Here is an 18,379-nt window from a genome sequence, read left to right on the forward strand (position 1 = left end):
GATGGAGGGCAGTGCCTGAGGAAGGAAAGGTAATGGTATCACCTTATCCATGAAGAATTTCTGGTTTATCATATAAGGGAGATACTGCTGGGACATTGTATGAGTCCATCATTGGTATGGACCAAGTTCTTGGTCTGGATAGAGAAAAAAGGGATAGAAGTGAGGGAGTTCCATTCTTTCAGTAAGAGACTAGAGAATAGTGCCTTCTACTTTTCATAGCTGGAAGAGGAAATACATTAGAGAGACCTTGTAGTAAGAAAATATCCATGTTCCCAAAAACATGTTCCAGTATTTCTCTGGAATGTAAACTTGCCTAAGGGCAACTAGGGAACTCAGTGGACAGAACTTCAACCTGGAAAAAGAACTTGGATTACAACTGAGAATCAACTCCCCAGCAAAACTGAATATACTTTTTCAGGGGAAAAGATGACTCCCCTTTGCAAGGGGACTTGCAAACTTCCCAAATGAAACTACCAGAACTGAACAAAATGTTTGTTCTTCAAGTACAGAACACAGGTAAAGCATAGAGAGGGTGGATGGGAAGGGCAAATGATGAGGGATTCAATGATGCTGAACTGCTGTATTTTTGCATGGGAAGATGATACTGATAACTCATATGCACCTTCTCATTTATTACGGCATTTAGGAGGAGCACAGGAGAGAGCTGATTTTTAAGGTACACTATATTAATAAGATGGAGGAGGAAGGAATGTACTGGGAGAAAGGGAAGGAGAGATAGAATGAAATATTATTTCATATAAAAGAGGCAAGAAAAAGCTTTTGCAGTGGAATGGAGAGGTGGAAGGTGAGGGGGAGTGAGTGAGCCTTCACTTTTATCAGAAGTGACTCAGGGAGGGAATAATATACACATTTAATTGGATATTGAAATTAAAAATTAAATTAAGAAATCTGTCTTATCCTAAAGAAAAATAGGAGAGGAAAGGGATGGGAGAAAGGGGACAGGGGAAGGGGATGGAGGTATAGGGAGTAGGAGATAGTAGAGAGGGAAGATCATCAGTCAGATGCAACACTTCTCAGGAGAAATAAGAGAGAGAGAATAGAATAAATGAGGGTGCTGGGGGGAATAGGATGGAGGAAAATTCATCTAGCAATAGCAACTGTGGGGAAAAATATTGAAGCAATTTCTTTGATAGATTTATGATAAAGAATGCTATCCATTCCAAAGACAGAGCTGATGATTTCGGAATACAGACTAAAGCATACTATTTTTTTCTATCACTTTATTGTTCTTGAGGTTTCTCTCTTTTTTTTTTTTTGGAAGGATTATGTTTATTTTTACAACATGACTATTGTAATGTTTTGCATGGCTACGCATTTTTAACCTACTCCAAATAACTTGCTTTCTCAATGGGTGGAGTGAGGTGGGAAGAAGGGAGAGAATTTGGAACTCAAGATTTTGGAAGTAAATGTTGCAATGTGCTTTTGCATGTAGCTGGGGAAAAATTTAAAAAATAAAATAAATTAAGAGAACTTGGGCTTGGAGTTAGGAAGACCTGAGTTCTGTTGTGGTCTCAGACACTTCCCAACTATGTGATTCTGGACAAGACACTTCACCTTGTTTGCCTCAATTTCCTCATCTGTAAAATTATCTGGAGAAGGAAATGGTAAATTTACTAGCTGTGCAATCTTGGACAAGTCCCTTCACCTTCTTTGCCTCAATTTCTTCATCTGTAAAATGATCCGGAGAAAGAAATAGCAAATTTTGTCAAGAAAACTCTAAATGGGGTCACAGAGAGTAGGACGTAAAAGACTAAACAACAAAAAAAACTATCTGAGGACCAGGAATGGTTTCATTTTTAAAGTTCTTCAAACCTGTTTTTTTTTTTTTTTATCAAGTTTGAGGCATTTTGCATGAGACTTTTCTAATTGAGGAGAGAATATTAACCTAGAGCTGCCATGCTTGCTAGAGGGAGGGAATTGGTAGAAGAGCTTTGGAGAGGAGTGACTTCTTTCTGCTCCTTCTCATCTCCCCTCCCCCCCACCTTTCCCCTTCCTTCTTCCCTGCCTCCCTCCTCCCTCTCCTCTTATTCTTCTCCCCCCCCCCCCCAACCACTTGGTTTAAATTCTGAAATCAGATCCAGATGCACAGGGTCACAGTACCTAGTACTTTATCAGATATTTTTAAAAAAATTGGCTAATTTCTATCTGTTGTAGTTTAGTGTACGAACAAGCCTACTCCATCAGGTCTCTGCTGTTAGTATTATAATCATTTAGAATTGTTCTCTTCTAAGAAGGGCCTGGATCCTCTGGATCCTTTCATTTCATAGACCTCAGTCATTTTCTTAGGATAACGGCAAGTATTAATAAATAATTAATGTTCAAACTAGATTCCTGAACCTGTTGCTAATAAGCAATTATGCTTTAGTGACTGTAAAAATAGTAGAAACCAGTAGTCTAGGCCAATTGAAATGCTTGATTGGGATCTTTCTTGACTTGTATCTTCATTATTTCAATTCAAGTATAGGGTGGGATGTGGAATAGGTGAGGGGCCCTAGAAGTAAACTAAGGAGTCTACATTTATACCTTGTACTTTGGAGAGCTTTTGGGTTTGCTCAGTGACTTCTCCTAATATTTATCTTTGTAGCTTTTTCTGGGAAGGTAACAATGCCTTAGGTATACCCAAATTATTTAATTTCACTCATTTATTTTAATGTGCATGCCTTAGTAGTAATGGATGGGTCAGCTTTCAGTGGGCCTTGTTCCAGCAAGTGAAAGCAATGAGATGGTATACTCTCAGGTTCCCTTGTTTTGTTGTTCTGTGGTGGAGGCAGGACCTTCAGGCCACAGGGGAGAAAAAGTTCCACCTTCCCATCTATCTGTTGTTTCCTGGTCAAATGTCTCTGAAGAGCCTTTAGTCCAAGACTGATGTTCAGACAATACCTTTCCAAGTCAGTCTAAAAAGCTCTTAAAGCTTTTTGGAAAATGTCTTCTTGAGGAAGATAGCCACAAAGCTTTTCACTGAGTGGGTTAAGTGTAAAATGGAATTTGGGCCTGGAGGTGTGTCACTTCCACTTTTAGTGAAGTTTGGACAATTTATATAAGAGAACTGATAAGCTCCCCCCCCCCCCCTTTTTTTTTACTCTTGACTGGTGAACATTAATGGGTAGTGGCAGTAAAACCTGAATATTTTTTCAGCTGTCTGACCAGTTTACCCTGTCTCAAGATCTGAAGCATACCTTGACATGTTTCCTGACAATGGTGGTGGATTTGGGGGGGGGGTGAAAGCAGGGAAAGAGCCAGAAGAAAATGCTTCTTCTGGTGTATGCTCTGTCCTCTTGAAACAGAAGTCATGGTTTGGAATGGAATGTGCCTAGAGTTGGAAGGGGCTTCCTTTTTTGAATTGAGAGATATGTGCCCTTTCCCACTCCTGACTGACTCTGCCATAGCTTGATACAATGGGGAGAGCCCTGGAACTGCAGTCATACTTGCTTTCCAATCCAAGTTCTTCTATCTTACCAGTCATATGACCTGAGCCAAGGTATTTCTCTTTCCTGCTGTCCACCAGAGTTCCTTTTTTTTTGAAAAGAAGGGATTGGGCTAGACCAGGAGTTGTTTATTCCCCCTTTAAAACAATATTTTATTTTTTCCCAATTGTACAGTTTTTTTGTATTTTTTTTATTAAAATTTTGGGCTTCAAATTGGATCATGAGTCAAAAACTTTTGTGGCTTCTTTTACCACAAGTCTTGGTGAAACTTCTGGGTCTCTTTTTCAGAATGTTTTTAAATGTATAAAATAAAATACTCAGGCTTGTTAAAAGAAAATCATTTACATTCAAATTTAATTTTCAAAATTTTTTTAAAGTTTATGGACTCTAGATTAAGCGCTACTGGGTTGGATGATGATCTTTAGGAAAATCTTCTAACTCTAACACCATATGAATTAATTAATAGGTATTTTGTGCTGAGGACCTAATATTTGCCCAGTGCTTTACTGGATAAATACAGGGATTACAACCCAGCACAAAGGTCCCTGTCATCAAAGAGTTTTTATAGCCTTGGCAAGGAGAGAGAGCATGTATGCAAAATAAAAAATGTATATGGTAAGGCAGTGTATAATATGAAAAATGTGAGTGGTATAGGTAAATCATTGCCATTGGAATTTGGTGGAAAGGGAACTATTTGGATTGGAGTGATCAGGGAAGAAGCCTAGGGAGTTTATGGCAGGAGACTGACATAATTTAAATCTGAGCCTTAAGAAATCATTTTGGCAATAGTGTGGAAGATGGATTGTTGACTGGGAGATACTTGAGACTAGGTAACTTTTGTAATAATATAGGTGAGAAACAATGAGGGTATGAACTAGTAACTGGCTGTCAGTGCAAGGAAGGGATACTTATTCAAAAGACGTAGAAAGAAAAATGGCAAAATTTAGCAACTGATTCAATAGATATGGGTAAATAAGAGAAAGAATTGAGGATGTCATTGATATTGAGAACCTGAGTTATTCAAAGGAGAGGTTGCTTTCAGTAAGAATAAGGAAGTCTTGGAGAGAGACAGATTTTGGGGGGCAAGTAATGAATTTCTCATGGAACACCCAATTAAAGATGTCCATTTAACAGTTACTACTGTGAGACTGAGCTCAGGAAAGAGATTTAGGGGCTAGATATAGCTCTGGGAACTCATTTGCAGAGGGATCATAATTGAATTCATGGAATCTGTTGAGGTCACTAAATGAGAGAGTGTAGGGAGAAAATCAATAAACATTTATTAAGCAACAACTAAGAACCAGACACCAAGCTAAGTGCCGGGAATTCAATAAGAAGCATAAGGTAATCTCTGCCTTCAAGGAGATGACAGTCCAATGGGGAAGATAACATGCAGCTTTATCTGAATGAATAGGAAATAATTAACAGGATTTTGATTGGAATTAGAGGAAGTCAGTGAGGGCATTGGGCAAAGTGGAGTAGGGAGAGTGTTCAAGTATTCATGGGGGACAGCCAGAGAAAGTGCCTGGAGATGGAGATTCTTATTTGTGGAATTGCCAGGAGACCAACATCACTGAATCTAAGAATACCTGTTGAGGAGTTCTGTGTTAAAAGCCTGGAAAAGCAGGAGGGGGCTAGGTTATGGAGGACTTTGAATGTCAAACAGGACATTTTGTATTTGTTCTTGGAGGCGGTGGGGTAAGAGGGAGCCATTGAGGCTGTTGAATGGGAACTTGGGTGATATGATCAGGAAAATCACTTTACTTAATGGATTAAAGGAGAGACTTGAGACAGGTAGTAGGCAATGCCTGAGGTGATTGATGAGAGACTTCATCAGAGTGGCAGCAGTATTAAAAGAGAGAGGGGGCCATATTTGAGAGATTGACAGACACTGAATCTTTGAGACGGAGGGAAAATGTCCTGGGACTCATAACAAGAACTAGGATATGGATTGGGAAACAAATGGGGTAAATCTGGATCATAGTAGGCATTCAAGAGATATTTATTGATTGATGTACCCTAGACAGAATAAAGGTAGTGGCCTTCATTTATAGTCATGAACTATGTTTCATTCTTCAGAAGACTCCAGTTTTATCCATTTCCCCCCAAGTGTATTTGAATGTGAAGAGAATATTATATTGTAGAGATGCACCTGGTACCTAAGATTCTTGCTTTTAGCTAATGACAAAACCAGGATTGGAACTTAGGTCTCACGACTTCCATCCCAACATTATTTCTTCTGCATCATTGGGTTCTACTATATAGGTATCAATATCTGTTCTAAATGCTCACCCTTGTGATGAGTGGGCTTCATATTCATCAGAACTATTTTAGGAAGCCAAAACAGTATTAGGAAAAGCAGTGGCGGTAGGTGGCACAATGGATAGAGCACCCTGCCAGGAATCAGGAAGACCTGAGTTCAAAGGTGACCTCAGATGCTTCCTAACTGTGAGACCTTGGAAAAATTGCTTAACCCCATTTGCCTCAGTTTCCTCATCTGAAAATGAGCTGGAGAAGGAAATGGCAAACTTCTTGCCAAGTATCCTTGCCAACATGGTCACAAAGAATGGGGCACATTGAATAACTGCAAATACTAGAAGACTGGGTGGTTTTGGAGTCATGACCTGGATTCTAGTCCTGCTTATGATAAATACTTGGTGAATGGTCATTTTAAGTGTTCTCTCTCTCTCTCTCTCTCTCTCTCTCTCTCTCTCTCTCTCTCTCTCTCTCTCTCTCTCTCTCTGATTAAGCACTTTTTTTAGACAATAAGTTACCCCAGAATTGGTTAACATAGTTTTCACATTAGTAATCTACAGTTATCAAAGAGGAGAAAAAAGAATCAGGCAAGGATCACTCTGAAGAATTCCTTTTAAATCTGTAGCCAGTCACAAGGGATTGAACTATGAGGAAAATAGTTTTTAGAGCTTTATGCTTAAGTTGTCTTGCTTGAAAAGGGGAGCTGAACCCCCCTTTTCAAACAGGCTTTGAGGGTGAAGCAGACTTTTTTTTTTACAAGTGACTTCTTTCACTATAAAAAAGACTTTCTTGGTGGCTGTTTGGTCTGCCAAACCTGAGTTCAGTGGGAGTAGAAAATCAGTTTGAGGGTAGCTAGGTAGCACAATGGATAGAACACCAGCCCTGACAGGAGGACCCAAGTTCAAATCTGGCTTCAGACACTTAATGATTACCTGTGTGACCTTGGGCAAATAACTTAACTCCAATGCCTTGCACAGGACCAAAGGGAAAAAAAAGAGAATCAGTTTGAACTGTTATTTTCATACCCAACTAGAAAAATGCCTGAGTAATTATTTTGGAGTCTTGGGTGTATATACTGTGTTCTGAATGGAATCTAAAAATGACACCCTGGCTACTGTTTCAGAATCTTATTTGTAATTTTTTTCAGCAGATTTAAATTTTTACCATTGTGGTGACATTATTATTCAAGCCTTGTTATCATATCTTATATATCTGGGACTCTTTAGGATTGTCCAAATTGAGTATGACCTCATGCTGTCCTGAGTTGTGTGCTTTCTACCCAGGTAACAGAGTCATTGTGACCTGAGATAGAAAAGGAAAATCCCAACCAAGAGCCAAAAGGGTTGAAAAAGGGGGGATGGTTCAAGATTGTATCCTTGATTATATTGCCTTTATTTTTAATGAAAAATTCTTTATTAATTATCTTCTATTATCATATTGCCATAATTTTCATATATAGCATCTAACCTACCATTTAATTGATGCTTAATGTTTATTGATTGATTTAATTCTCACCCTTATTCTCCATTCAATAAGTCATTCTATGTAACAAATCTCTTTGATTTGGAATTAGGAGTACTTGAGTTCTAATTCTGCTGCAGACATTTTAAAGCTGTGGGACTCCAGGCTAGTCCCATAATCTCTGATTCCTTATGTGTTAAATGGGAATAACAATATCACCAACTCAAAGGGGTAAGAATCAGATAAGATAACATATATAAAGTGTGCTGTAAATCTTACAGGGCTGTTTGTTATTAGTATTGTGATATGTATTATTGAGAAAAAGGCTATCCAATAACCATGACTTATAAGATGTGACATATTTTATACTCATGGTCTCTCACTTTATGGATGTACATTTTCTACTCTCTTTGTATGATACCAATCTCTATTCTGTAGTGTCCTCCATGTCTGTGTGTGTATGTTTGTGTGTGTGTGTGTGTGTGTGTGTGTGTGTGTGTGTGTGTGTTTCTATAAGCCACATCCTACTTATGTGTCATAAGGGCATAACCAACTTATAAAAGTTTTATCAATACCTTTTGTTTGTACATCACAGTCATTTATAGAAACACCTCTCTTCTCCCACTGAATCCTTTTCTTTTGACAAAAAACAAACTAAACAAAAACATCCGATACAGTTACCCATCTTGCAATGTCAACAGCATTCTATCTCAATAATCTTTTCTGTCAAAAGGGGGAGAGGTATGTTTTTGTGTATGATCATCAGAATAGTTATTGCTATTTCGTTTACCAAGAATCTACTTTCATTTAGGAATCTTTCCATTTGTCAGGCAATCATTGTGCTTATATTTTCTATGTCATCTTTTACTGTGCATCAGTTCATGCATATCTTCTCACATCTTTCCGAATTCCTATAGTCACCTTGCCTTAATTCACAAGAATATTCCCTTATATTCCTGAAATACAAGTTTATATAGATATTCTGCTGTCTGTGGGCAGCCACTTTATTTCCCAATTCTTTAGTCAATCCAAATCCCTTCTATGTGTGGGAGAATTCTTTATGACTTAGATGAATCTCAAGGTTTGTTGGTTAGCTCAGAGGTTCTTAACTTGGGTTCCTTGGACAGATTTCAGAGTATCCAGGAAAAAAAAAATCTACCTTTATTTTAAAATAATTGATTTTCTTTGCAATCTTCTTTATTTTATGTAGTTAAAATTTTATCCTAAGAAAGGATCCATGGACTTCATCAGACTTCTAGGAGTCCATGACCAACACAAAAAGGTTAGATTGATTTAGGCTCAGTTAAATAGTGCTTTTTCTAGGTGATCTCTGGGATCATGACTCTTTTTTTTTTTTAAGAGATCTGACTTTGTTTTGTTTTTTTTAAACATTTAAATATTTTATTTGTTTTCTAATTATGTACAATAGTAATATGTACCCATCATTTTTTCCAAGGGTCTGAATTCTACAATCCCCCCCACCCCACGAAGGCTATCTGACAGTCTCTACATTGTTTCCATGCCATACATTGATGTAAATCGAATGTTATAAGAATAAACCTAAGAAACCTCAAGGAGAGAGAGAGAGAGAGAGAGAGAGAGAGAGAGAGAGAGAAATGTACTTGAGATGTACTTCAATGTCTGTGTCTCTGGGGTGAGTTGCTTTCTTTATCATAAGTCCACCACACAAGTTGCTTCAATATTTTTCCCTCAGTTGCTATTACTAACTGTTCCTCCACTCTATTTCTCCCCACTCTCATTTATTCTATTCTCTCTCTCTCTCCTTTCACCCTGTCCCTGTCCAAAAGTGTGTTGAATCAGAGTACCCTCTCCCTCAATCTTCCCTCTCTTCTATCACCTATTCCCCCCTTCCCTCCCCCCCATATTCTGTCCCTTTCCTCCCATCCTTCTCCAGGGTAAGACAGATTTCCTCACCCTATTAAGTGTGTATGTCATTTCCTCCTCGAGCCATTTCCAATGAGAATGAAGGTTCACTCATTCCCCCTTGCCTTCCCCCCCTCCACTTCATTGAAAAAGCTTTTTCTTGACTCTTATGTGAGATCTCTCAGCCTCTTCCATCTACTTTTCCTTCCTCCCAGTACTTTTCCCCCATCGCCCATTGACCCCATACCTTTACCACATCATACCATTATATTCCGCTCCTTCCTATGTCTTGAAGAGAGCTGACTTTGAATCTGGGTTATGATTTTCATTAGTTTATCCTTATTTTTGGCCCCCCCCCCCCTAAAGCCAGACAGTTTTCTTTTCCTCTTCCCCTTTCTGCCCTTCCCCTCCCCTTTCCCCACTACAGTTTTGGCTTCAGGAAGATCAGAGTTCTTTTTCCTCTGGGCCCAAGGCCCAACCTTCTTTGGCTTCTAGTTAAAAGTATTGTTTTGGCAGTCCTTTCTCCAACTCAGACTGATGTCTTCCAGGCCAGTACTCATAGGAAGTCTCTGACTAACCTTTTGGTTGTGAACATCCAGCTCCTGGCTGAGTTGTCCATCTCCATCAGCATTTACTGGATTTTATTTCCTGAGATGCAAATCTTCCTGACTTCTGTTGCCTTTCCCCCCTCTTTACTTCCAAGGCTTTGCTAACAGGTTGTTTCTTGAAGTCATCTCATGTAGATCAATTCATCCTACATCCTCTCCCACATTCTTTCTGCCTTTCTTTTAAAAATAAACTTTTTATTTTCAGTTCCACATTGACCCTTCTTCGTTACTTCTCATTGAGAAGGCAAGAAATAGTGTACCCATTATACATATTTGTTGTTATCAATCATCTGGTTGTGTCTGACTCTTTGTGACCCTGTTTTGGGGAGTTTTCTTGATAAAGATACTAAAGTGGTTTGCTTTCTCCAACTCATTTTACATATGAGGTAACTGAGGTAAGCAGAATGAGGTAATTTTCCAAGGGTCACATAAGCTAATAAGTATCTGAGACCACATTTGAACTGAAATGTTCCAGACTATTGACCTAATTGCCTATTAAACATATTTCTACTTTATTCATGTTTTCTATTCTCCCTCCCCACCCCCAAATTGAGAAACATAAAAAAAGAAATAATGCTTTCATTTATAATTTGAGTTTATCAGTTTTCTTTCTGGAGATGGATAGAAATTTTCATCATGTGTCCTTTGGAATTGATTGGGATCATTGTATTTCACAGAGTAGATTAAGTTTTTTACAGGTATAATATTGCTATTACTGTTTATATTGTTCTGGTTCTACTCATTTCACTTTGCATGAGTTAATATAAGTCCTAAGCTTTTCTGAAATCATTCTTTTATATAGCACATTAAATTCTGTTACATTCATATATCACAACTTGCACAGTTGATGCTCCCCCTCTTTAAAAAAATAAATTTTTATTTTAGTTGTCTCCTGTTTCTTCAATATCCCTCCCAAGAACAATTCCTTATAACAAAAAGAAAAAAGGAAAAAAAACAGTTCCACAACACAAATCTATAGTTTTATGCAGTCTTGCCAATTCACAGCCCCTTCCACTTTGACTGAGAAACTTTAGGAGGTGCCTCCTCAATTCTCTTCTTTGAGAGGAAACTTGATGTTTCCCTTTTCACTGCCTTTGGATCAGTTTTATGTATCTTCCCTTGACTTTCTTTGTTCATCAAAATTTCATTGTTTCTTACATCAAGAAAGCCTTCCCACTAACCTTAGAGATTTTCTCCAACTGTCAAATTCATAACCTATCTTTCTTTGGGGATTATCTTGAATTTCTCCTGTGCATATCTTGTTTGTACATAGTTGCTGGCATATTATCTTGTTAGATTGAAAACTCCTTGAGAGCAGTGATCAATTGTTTTGTCTTTCTTTACATTCCCAATATTTGGCAAAATGCCAAGCCTACAGGAAATACTTAATAGATGCTTCTTGATTTGACAATACAGAATGATTACATTGCATTCTTGTACCACAACTTGCTTAGTCGTTTCTGAATCGATAGACATCTACTTTATTTCCAGTTTTTAGATTTTAAAAGGTTTTGCTATAAATCTTTTGGTATATATGTATCTTTTCATGACTTTTAACTTATATGATACTTTATGATTTACAAAGCACTTATCATACATCATCTTGTTGGATCCTCAAAACAGTCCCAGGAGAAAAGTTTAAAGGTATTCTTCTAGTTTTCTTCTTAGATGGACTGGTTATCTCTTTGATGGGCATATAAGGCATAGATTGCAGCCCATCCATCCCTATCATTTCATAAATTCAGCATAGGAGGTCACCTTGTGTTGGGGGTCTTCTTTTAGATATCTCATTAAATAGATACCAGTGATATACACAGGCTAGTTACTCATTCTCCTTGCTTTTGTTATGTCCTCATTTTTCAAATATCAAACCAATACTTAGGCAGGTTGGCATTCTCATGGGGCAGTGGATAGAGCACTTGGTCTGGAGTCAGAAAGATCTGAGATAAAATTTGACCCTCAGACCCCTACTAGAAGTGCATGCTTAACAAATAACTTAAACTTTGTTTGCCTCTGTTTCCTCAGTTGTAAAATGAAGATAATGATAGTATCTACCTCCCAGGGTTATAGCGAGAATAATTGCAGTGTTTGATACATATAAATCCTATATAAATGTTAGTTATTATCATTACTATTGTTATTGTCTCATAGCTACTAAATGTTGGACATGAGCATGGTATCCACTCTCTCTTGCTTTCAGCTATAGCACTCTTTCTACCAAATCTCACATTTAGAAAATGACAGGGAAGGAACCAAAGGGAAGAGAACAAGCTTATGTACTAGGCCTTTTGCTGAACACTTTACAAAGATTATCTCAATTTCTATTTGTACATCTTCTTCCAGCTCCATTTGTACTCACTTTTTTTTTAAAGTAGGGGTGTGTTTTTGCAGTAAACTGTAGTATTGAAAGTCAAACTGGTGAATTAAAATATTTATCCTTAGTACCTGTTTTCTTCACACTGTTCCATTTATTCATAAAACATCTGAAGTCAAAATAGAGACAAATAAATGGTAGGATTCATTTAGTTGTTTCTACAAAGAAGATCTAGTAATGTGAGTTTATTTGCAAGTTTCTTTGGGAGTGAAGGAAAGATCCTTCTCATACATTTAATTGCAATGTTTTTTTAACTGGTTTAGTATTGTTAGATGGCAAAGAACTGGCAGCAGCTACTACTGAACCTTAATTAATGGGTTTGAAAAATTGACTTGATTTCATGAATCTCTATTCTGAGAATGCTTTCCATGTCACACTCTCCTCCAAAAATAAGACTGGTGGGCTTTCTTTGGTAATGTTTAATAGTGTTCAGGGTTTGAATTGACTCTTGTTCATTTGGCTATTTATAGGACTCTTTGACTCATTTAATGGTCTTCTGACAGTATCATGGTTTTCATGAGGCTTATGTCCTGAGGGTAGATGTTAGAAGCAGCATCTTATTTTGGTGTACATATACATTAACATTTTATGAAGTGAATGGATTTTTTCTTTGGTAAGTCTGTCTTAGGTTTCAGAGAGTCCAATTTAGTTTAATTTACTGGAGTTTCTTCCACTTTGGACCTTGTGCTATGGTATCCTTTCTCCTATGAAGGACTTTAAATCTGTCTTATTTCTTAGGCTCCTGGGCACAGTCAGATTAGATAATGGTTTCAAAACAAAACATAACTATTTGTTCATATAATTCTTCCATATTCTCATATCATTGCCCAGCTAAAAAGATAATAATATATTTCAGATACTCAAAATTCCCTCATTAATGTCAACTATCCATCATGGATGTCAAAAAGCACCTGAATTTTTCAAATGAGAACCTCTCAGAATCTTTCTTGAAACCTCAGAACTTTGAATATTTAGTATACCAGGGCACAGCAGATTAAAAATAGAAAATTAAAAGGGCATTTGTTTGTTAGAGGACGACTTACGTTTAGGAGCAATCAAAAGCTTCTAGGGAGCAACAAGACAAGAAAAGGAAAACATAACTTAAAATACTAGGGTAGCCTGGGACCTTTCATTTATTATTAAGATCTAGTTTACCCAGCTCATTGCAACAGTTGAAGGGAATGTCTTTCTTATGACTGAGCCAAATAATTTCTGTTTTCATTATGATAACTTCTGAGGCATCAAGAAAAACATCACCTGTTCTTGGAATGTTCTGCCCCCTTGCTCTCACCTCTTAGCTTCCCTAGTTTCCCCCAGGACTCAGCTCAAAGTCCACTCTCTGCAAGTTTTTCCTCTAGCTCCTGCCCATCTTCTAGTTATGTCTTGTCTTTCAGTTTTATTGTGTTATTGTTAAGTTGTTTCAGTTGTGCCCTTCTCATCCCATTTGGGATTTTCTTGGCAAAGATACTGTAATAGTTTGCTGTTTCTTTTTCCAACTCATTTTATAGATGAGGAAACTAAGGCAAACAGCATTCATTGACTTGCTCAAAAGTCACACAGCTAGTGAGACCAGATTTGAATTCACAAAGATGAATCTTCCTTACTTATAGGTCCAGCACTCCATCCTCTGTACCACTTAGCTGCCCTACACATTGAGTATCTACCCATTTATTTACATGTTGTCTCCCTGATTAAAATTAATAGTCGGGGTGGCTAGGTGGCGCAGTGAATAGAGCACTGGCCTTGGATTCAGGAGTACCTGGGTTCAAATCCGACCTCAGACACTTAATAATTACCTAGCCATATGGCCTTGGGTAAGCCACTTAACCCCATTGCCTTGAAAAATCTAAAAAAAAAAAAAAAAGAAAGAAAAAAAGGAAAAAAAATTTATAGTCCTTGAAGACAAGAGACTTTTTTGTTTTTTGTTTTTCTTTTGTACTACCAGCACTGACTACAGTGCCTAGCTCATATTAAGAACTAAATAAATGTGTATTAATAGGTCATTTTAAAAAGATTTTCATGAGATATTATTTTAATAAATGTTTTGTGCTTAAAGCATTAAGCACAAGTTACCTGAAAAATACCTTATTTCTCAGTGGAACCAGATAAATGAGAGTACTGTAATGTGAGAGCAGTATAGTATCCTCTTAGAGTTCTCTTCCCTAAATGTGAAGAAACAACTTCAGACCAGAAAGATATATGGGGATCTTTTTATTCTCTTATAATTTTCTCAATGACCTTTTTTTATTAGCAAACTGATAGATTCTCTATTCCCGTTCTGCAGAAGAGGCCACAGTTTTGACTCCAGTTGTTAATCATAAAATGCCAAAACCTTTTCCCTTATTATTTGATTGAGTTAATAATTTCAGGGGAGAAGCCTTGCCTAGTCAATCAATGCCTGAGACATATTCATTGGAATCATAAATTTATAGAATTTGAGCCTCAGAGGTCATTCTACCTGAAGCAAGAACTTTCTGAACAAGTGATTATTTTGCATATGTTTGAATATATCCAAAGAAAGGGAATTACTGCCTTGGGAGGGAGATCATTCCATTTTTAGACAGCATTGATGGTTAGGAAGACCTTCCTTGTAGTCTACTAAAAATCTGCTTTCTTTTAACTTCTAGCTCATTGGTCCTGGTTTTCCTGCCCTCTGTAATTATGCTGAATATCTATTCCCTTTCCTTGAAGTATTTGAAAGGAATGACAAGCTTCCCTGCTGTCTTTTCTCTGGACTAAAAATGTTCTCAGTTCCTTCGATCATTCTTCATAGGGCATAGTTTTGAATCACTTCATTTTCGTTAATTTCTTCTTTTTATGCTTTAGTTTGGCAATTTTTTTTTAATTAAAATGTGGTGATCAGAGCTAGCTCACAATGTATTCTGACCAGGGCAGAGTACAACAGGGCTATTATCTCCCTTAGGATTTTATACAAATAGAGACCAGAATCACAACTGCTGTTTTGTCTGGCACCATTTGATTCTGTTTGAGCTTTCAGTCAACTAAAATCTTTTTTTTCCCCCTCTGGTTGAATCCATCTGACCTATCCTGTACTTGTAATGGTTGGCTTTTGGAACCTACAGTGAACATTTTACATTAAAAAAAAATATAATTTTATTGAAGACAGCCAGAATGAACTCAGCTCAAAGACAAGAAGACCCAATATTGTCTCTGCCACATAACAGGTTATGTGACCCTGGACAAATCCATAGTGCTGTACAAAACTTTAGCTAAAACCTAAACTTCAGACTAAAGATGCAAAAAAGACCCTGAGCTGTGTTGATAGTGGGGAGTTTCCTCACAGGACCTTCTCTCTACCAATGAATTCACAGATTCAATTCCTATGCTGTCCTTTAATTTTATCAAAGTTGATTTAGCCCATTTAAGTGATGTTTATTAAGTCACTTCATAGTAACCAAAACAGAATTACCACTGCTGCTTGTTGTTTTTCAGTATGCTTTGTAACTGGGTAAACATGGGGCAAAATTACTTGAAGTTCTAGTTTTTCTTTCTGTCCAGTGGGACTAATAGTAACTTGGATTATATACCTCACAGACTTAATTATGAGGAAATCACTTTGTAAACTTTTAAAACCACCCAGGTTATGATCCTTATTTTTGCTTTTTTTTTTTTTAATAAAGTCAGTAAGTTCAGTGGAATCTTACATTCTCTACATATTTCAATCCATTGAGTGATGATGAGGTGGTTTGCATGGAGACAATTATAAAGTCTTTCTGTTCCTTTCTCTTATTTTCATCAAGGCTACACTTAATACAAGCTGAGATTATTCTCATAGAGATTCTGTAGAGATGGAAAGTAGACATTTGAAATATGAACACCTTTTGGGTCTTGGGTACTAAAAAAATATAAGATGGTCAGTTTAAAGCTAATTTTAAAGTTCCACAGGGGCAGAGACTGGTTCATGTTTATCCTTTTTTTTTTTTGGTTGGGAAGGGCTGAAAACCCCTCCCCCCATTTTATTTTTTTTTCCAATTACATGTTATGAATTTTTTTAGCATTTATCTATGTGCATATACATATTTATTTATAAATTACATAATTTCCTTCCCTCCCTTCTTATCTGGATCTCCTCAATGGCAATCAGTCTGGTGAACATTGTACATATATATTTGTGTTTAACATGTTTACAGATTAGTCATTTTTTATATGAGTATTTAAGACTAAGGGAAAAGAAAGGGAAAAAACCCATGAGATAGGGGCGGCTAGGTGGTGCAGTGGATAGAGCATTGGCCCTGGAGTCAGGAGTTCAAATCTTGCCTTAGACACTTAATAATTACCTAGCTATGTGGCCTTGGGCAAGCCACTTAACCCCATTGCCTTGCAAAAAAAAAAAAAACTAAAAAAAAACCCCATGAGATAGGAAAGAAAAACATAAGAGAATTTTTTAAAAAAGCGAATGTAATGTTCATTCAGATTTTGTAGGTTTTTTCTTTGTTTTGTTTTGTTTTTCTTCTGATGGGTATAGCATCGTCCATTGTCAGTCGCCTAGGGTTGTCCTAGTTCTCTGACATGCTGGGAGGAGCTGGGTCCTTCAAGGTTGATCAGCTCACAATGTTGTTGTGAATGTATACAATGTTCACTTGGTTCTACTTCTTTGCTCAGCATTAGTTCCTTTAATTCATTCCATTCTTCCCTAGAGTCCAACTATTCATAGTTTCTTATAGAACAAGACATGTTTGTCTTTTTATTTCCAGATACTAGCATGGTACCTGGTACACAGTAGGCATTTAATAAATGCTGATTGATTGGCAGTTATATGGTGCTATGGACTTAGTGCTTAACCCTGGAAACAAGAGGACCGACCTTAAGGTGGTAGTAGTAGTAGTAGTAGTAGTAGTAGTAGTAGTAGTAGTAGTAGTAGTAGTAGTAATAGTAGTAGTAATAGTAGTAGTAATAGTAGTAAGTAGTAATAGCAACAGCAACAAAAATAAAAAATGCAATAATAAGCTTAATATAACAATATCTATATCATTGGATTGTTGGGAAGATCAAATTATATATGTGAAGTTCTTTGTAAACTTTAGGGTTTTTTTTTTTTTGCAAGGCAAATGGGGTTAAGTGGCTTGTCCAAGGCCACACAGCTAGGTAATTATTAAGTGTCTGAGACTGGATTTGAACCCAGGTACCCCTGACTCCAAGGCCGGTGCTTTATCCACTACGCCACCTAGCCACTCCTCTTTGTAAACTTTAAAGTGCTTTGTAAAATACTAGCTGCTAGATAATCATTATTGCTATTTCCCTCAAAATGCAAAAAAGTCTAAAGCAGGATTTTTCAGGGGATCTCTGTGGATAGATTTCAGGGGATTTATGACTTTGGATAAAAAATGCATATTTATTTTCACTAACCTCTGATTTCTCTTTGAACCTTGTGTATTTTATTTAATGCATTTAATTATATTATCCTGAGAGGGAAGTGAGTGAGGTTTGGGCCTCACCAGATTGAAAAAAGGTCTAAGGCACTAAAAAAGTTGAGAACCATTGGTCTAAGGGATTTAGCAAATGGATTGATCAGTTGTGTGATGGAGGATTTATGAAAGGAAGAAATTGATGATGATGATGATGATGATGATGATATTGATGATGAAGAAGATGATGATAATAATACATATTAGCTAGCATAGCATCTATATATAATACTTAAAGGTTTGCAGTGAGCTTCACAAATATTACTCATTATATTCTCCCAACAGCCCTAGGAGGGTAGGTACTGTTATTATTCCCATTTTACATATAAGGAAACTGGGAATATTAGAAATATTTTTCTAAACAAAAAATTAAAAAATAATGAAAGTGTGTTTCAGCTAATGTTGAAATGTTACAAAAAGTCTTTGAATTGGGAATTATTATGTACTTATTGTCAACAGTAGCAGTTTACAGTTTTTAAAGTTTGTTAAATGTTTGCTTTATTCACATTGAGGATGAATAACTAGACACATATCTAGTAAAAGTTCTGAGGCTGAATTTGAACTTAGGACTGCAGCTCCAATGCATCATTCAATGAACTACCTAGGTAACCTAGAACCTGCAGGAGGAGTACTCTTGAAACCCAGAATATCTCAGAGTTGGATCAGCCCCCCCACCCAAGACCATTACATTTGACTTGTACTTGCACAAGAATCCCTTTTATGACTAACTGAACCAATGAGCATCAGAGGCCTTTGGTTGAAGCCCTCTATGAAGGAGAAACCACTAAGGGTAAAAGCAGTCAGTTGGACTTTTGGATAATGTAGATTGTTATAAAGTCTCCTCTTCAAATGAGCTGAAATGTCTTCTCTGCACCTTTTACTTATTTCACTTCTCTGGGACTGAGCAGAATCATTACAGGTATA

The 18,379-nt window shown here is 37.0% G+C and overlaps 1 protein-coding gene across 4 annotated transcripts in view; it reads left to right on the top strand.

Moving 5' to 3' along the window:
- The window catches only part of CCNY (cyclin Y), a 319,673-nt gene that overhangs the window by 136,148 nt on the left and 165,146 nt on the right, over window positions 1–18,379 (top strand). The window contains exon 1 of one of the 4 annotated variants that reach the window (XM_074193204.1): window positions 978–18,374. The exons of 2 other annotated variants lie outside the window; for them this stretch is intronic. The gene's annotated coding sequence lies outside the window, so the exon portion shown is untranslated. Of the gene's footprint in view, window positions 1–977; window positions 18,375–18,379 lie in introns of those variants that run through there. One more of the 4 variants, XM_074193198.1, reaches the window with a different exon arrangement.

The sequence above is a fragment of the Macrotis lagotis genome, chromosome 7 (assembly GCF_037893015.1).
Source record: "Macrotis lagotis isolate mMagLag1 chromosome 7, bilby.v1.9.chrom.fasta, whole genome shotgun sequence".
Classification (NCBI taxonomy): domain Eukaryota; kingdom Metazoa; phylum Chordata; class Mammalia; order Peramelemorphia; family Peramelidae; genus Macrotis; species Macrotis lagotis.